This window comes from Callorhinus ursinus, unplaced genomic scaffold (genome assembly GCF_003265705.2).
Source record: "Callorhinus ursinus isolate GAN/ISIS: 27379988/994484 unplaced genomic scaffold, GSC_fseal_2.0 scaffold39, whole genome shotgun sequence".
Taxonomy (NCBI): domain Eukaryota; kingdom Metazoa; phylum Chordata; class Mammalia; order Carnivora; family Otariidae; genus Callorhinus; species Callorhinus ursinus.
The window spans coordinates 7,121,035-7,124,838 of record NW_027397101.1 but is presented as its reverse complement, the minus strand read 5'-3'; the positions used below and the strand labels follow the sequence as shown (position 1 = coordinate 7,124,838).

General features: G+C 37.9%; 1 non-coding gene across 1 annotated transcript; it reads right to left on the bottom strand.

The window, feature by feature from the left end:
• Window positions 1-2,723: 2,723 nt before the first annotated feature.
• Window positions 2,724-2,830, bottom strand: LOC112808589 (U6 spliceosomal RNA). Its single transcript, XR_003204396.1, has one exon. It is a non-coding gene; the product is annotated as a U6 spliceosomal RNA (small nuclear RNA).
• Between the last annotated feature and the right edge of the window lie 974 nt (window positions 2,831-3,804).

Here is a 3,804-nt window from a genome sequence, read left to right as displayed (position 1 = left end):
ATTTAAGCCATCCATCCTACAAGTTCAAAGATGGTAATTACAGTAAAGGAAAAACTTCAGCTAGACTTTTGGGACAAGTATTTAAGAATGAGATGTGCTTTTTGACTTTAAACTTTCTTTTAAAAAAAGATTTTATTTATTTATTTGTCAGAAAGAGAAAGAGAGAAAGCAGGAGCAGGGGAAGTGGTAGGCAGAGGGAGAAGCAGGCTCCCTGCCGAGCAAGGAGCCTGATGCAGGACTAGGTCCTAGGGCTCTGGGATCATGACCTGAGCTGAAGGGAGATGCTTAACCAATGGAGTCACCCAGGCATCCTGAATTTAAAATTCCTATAATGGCATTGACATTTCATAATGACACATAATAAAAATAAATACGCATGCAGTTAAAACAAAAATATAAAATTCTGGCCACATGACTGTGAACAAAAGATTGATTCCTTCTTACTGACGTTTTTGTGGATTTTTTTTCAATCAGAGGTTTGATGATTCCATAGTTTACAAGGAATAGAGATTAAAATAAGAAATGAAAATTATCTTTTAAAATGAAATAGAAATATGCTCATTAAGAAATTATTATAATCTCTGTAATTGAGAATCAAAGGATAATTCAAAATCCTTGATTAAAGGAAGCTTATCCTTCTTTTAAAAATGCCTGATTTTCTATTGGTGCTCAAGCTTAAAAGGAATTTGTCATGTGAAATTTACATAAGGAAATAATGAAAAATGTCCTGGCAAAGGACTCTAATATGACTTTATTATGAATAATAATGGTTGAATATGCCAAAATTCCAAATAACTAAGGCTGCTTACCTCCAATAACTCTGAAAGCAGTTTTTATTTTTATTTTTTAAACATTTTATTTTATTTATTTTATTATTTTATTTTTTTAGAGAGGGAGAGAGGGTGGGGAAGGGTAGAGGGAGGGGGAGAGAGAATCTTAGGCAGGCTCCATGCCCAGTGCTGAGCCTGATGCAGGGCTCGATCTCATGACTCTGAGATCATGACCTGAGCTGAAATCAAGAGTCAGACACTTAACTGACTGAGCCACCCAGTTGCCCTAAGTAGTTTTTATTTTTAAAAAATTTAATCACCTTTCTCATAACCTTTAAAATCCCTTTCTTCAACAAATAATGTAGAATCTTAAAACACAAATTGACTTATCCACATGAATTTAGGTCTTTTTTTAACCTATTTTTCAGTCACCTTTGACATAACTGTCAAATTGTTGGCTAATGAAATCCTGAACACTTTTAATATGGATATGATTTTTCTTATTATTTTTAGATCTCTGATAATATATTGTCAGAATAAGTAAAAGTTTATATTAGAAAAGAAAAATCTCAAATCCACAATCTAAGCTTCCACCACAAGAAAACAGAAAAAGAGGGACAAAATAAACAGAAAGCCAGAAGAAGAAAGAGAATGATAACAATAAGAGCAGGAGTCAATACAATTAAAACCACAAAAACAAAAGAGAAAATCAAACTAAAAGTTTTGGTTTTTTGAAAAGATAAATAAAATTGATAAACTTCTAGCAAGACTGACAAATATAAAGGGAAGAAGCAATTTACCAACATCAGGAATAAAAGAGGAATTCTAACTATAGAACCTGCAGACATTAATGGGTGCATAGTTTCAGTTATTCAAGATGAATGAGTTCTGGAGATCTAATGTACAGCAATGTGCCTATAGCTAACAATAGTGTACTGTGTACTTAAAATTTGATATGAGAGTAAATTTTAAGTGTTCTTGCCAAAGAAAGAAAGAAAGAAAGAAGAAAGAAAGGAAAGGAAAAGGAAGAAAAAAAGGGAAAATGGTAACTATGTGAGGTGATGGATGTCTTAATTAACTTGATTTGTGATGGTTATTTTACAATGTATATGTATTCTCAGAGCTGGGAGGGAAAAGATGAAATAGCACCAATTCCACAAACTCTTCCAGAAAACAAAAGTGGAGGGAACACTTCCCAGCTCATTTTTTTTAAGATTTTATTTATTTATTTGAGAGAGAGAGAAAGAGCAGAGAGGGAGAGAGGGAGGAGCAGACTCCCCACAGAGCAGGGAGCCCAATGTGGGACTCAGTCCCAGGACACATGAGATCGTGACCTGAGCTGAGGGCAGACACTCAACCAATTGAGCCAACAAGATGCCAGGGTTTTGGAGTAAGGTATGCCTTAACTTCATGATAGCTATCTTCCATTTGAAAAGCAGCTTCTGATTTGCTACTGGGTCCCCACAGAGACTAAACCTCCCAAACATGGGATAGCAAGTGACTACGTGACCCAAAATATCTATCATGAACATGATAATTTATTTCACTGAATCAAAATATTGGATGTGGGCCAGGATATTCCTTTGTTAAATGGAATGGTGATGTAAGACCAGAGGTACAAGCAAACTGTACAAGCAAGTGGTTCACACTCACATGGTACATATTCCTACTACCTCAACACATGACCCTCCACGAATCTTAGGGCCCTATGGGAAGTCCACTATAAACATTCAACATTTCCAGAGGAGGGAAAAGCACCCTCCTTGGGTTATAAATATGTCTGCAAGGTGTGGTAACATCATCTGGAAATGAATGGCTGCTGTATTAGAGCCCCATTCATGGGTCACCCTGAAAGACTCTGGCACAGAAAAATTCTTATGGGCAGAGTTTTGAGAGGTATATTTGGTTGTCCACTTTGTATGGAAGGAGACACGTGTTGTTTTTGTTTTTGTTTTACATATGGAATGTTTCATGAATTTTTGTGTCATGCTTGCATGGGGCAGTGCTAATCTTCTTGTGTATTATTCCAATTTTAGTGTATGTGCTGCCAAAGCAAACACAGAAGGAGACCTGTTGAGTCATATGGATTCAGGGACACCTGGGTGGCTCAGTCATTTGGACGTCAGCCTTTGGCTCAGGTCATGATCTTAGGGTCCTGGAATCAAGTCCTGCATTGGGCTCCCTGCTCAGCAGGAAGCCTTCTTCTCCTGCTGCCTGCCACTCCCCCTGCTTGTGCTCTCTCTCTCTGACAAATAAATAAATAAAATCTTTTATTTTAAGATTTTTTAAAAATCTATTTGAGACAGAGAGAGAGCACAAGCAGAAGTAGCAGCAGGCAGAGAGAGAGGGAGAGGGAGAAGCAGGCTTCCTGCTGAGCAAGGAGCCTGATGTGGGGCTCGATAGGATCATGATCTGAGCCGAAGGCGGACACTCAACCAACTGAGCCACCCAGGCGCCCCTATGTAAAACCTTTAAAAAAAAAAAGTCATACTGATTCAAGACCAATGGCTCAGTGAGTTGACTGGTATTCCAGGGCTAGGAAAAAATATAACTGGAAAATTAACAAGGAGTTCTGGAGGAGACTATGTGGATGCACTTCTAAGAATGACACAGAGAACAGGGATGTAAATGCACATTAGGGATAAGAGATGAGAGGATGGAAAGCAAATGAAGTTTGGGTGTTTATACCTTTGGCTTGTTATGCTGAGCCATGAGTTGGCCATTATAATGTTCCTCTTCATAAGGCCACAGCTCCCTCTGGTGTAGTCTTTTCTCCCAGGTTGTAGTAATACCTTCTGCCTCCATGGCAGTTCTTGTGATAATGTCTCCCTACGGTCACTAGTCACAGATGACTGGACTCACCAACACTGCCCAGGTTTTTTTTTATTAGATCTTCTTAAGTATTCCATTGTTTCTTAATTGACCACAGCAACCCTGATCATAAACTGCACAGGAGTGGAAATTTTTATTGCTTATTATCCCAGCATCTAGAATGAAGTCTGTCACTCCACAGGTTTTCAATAAATGTTTGTTG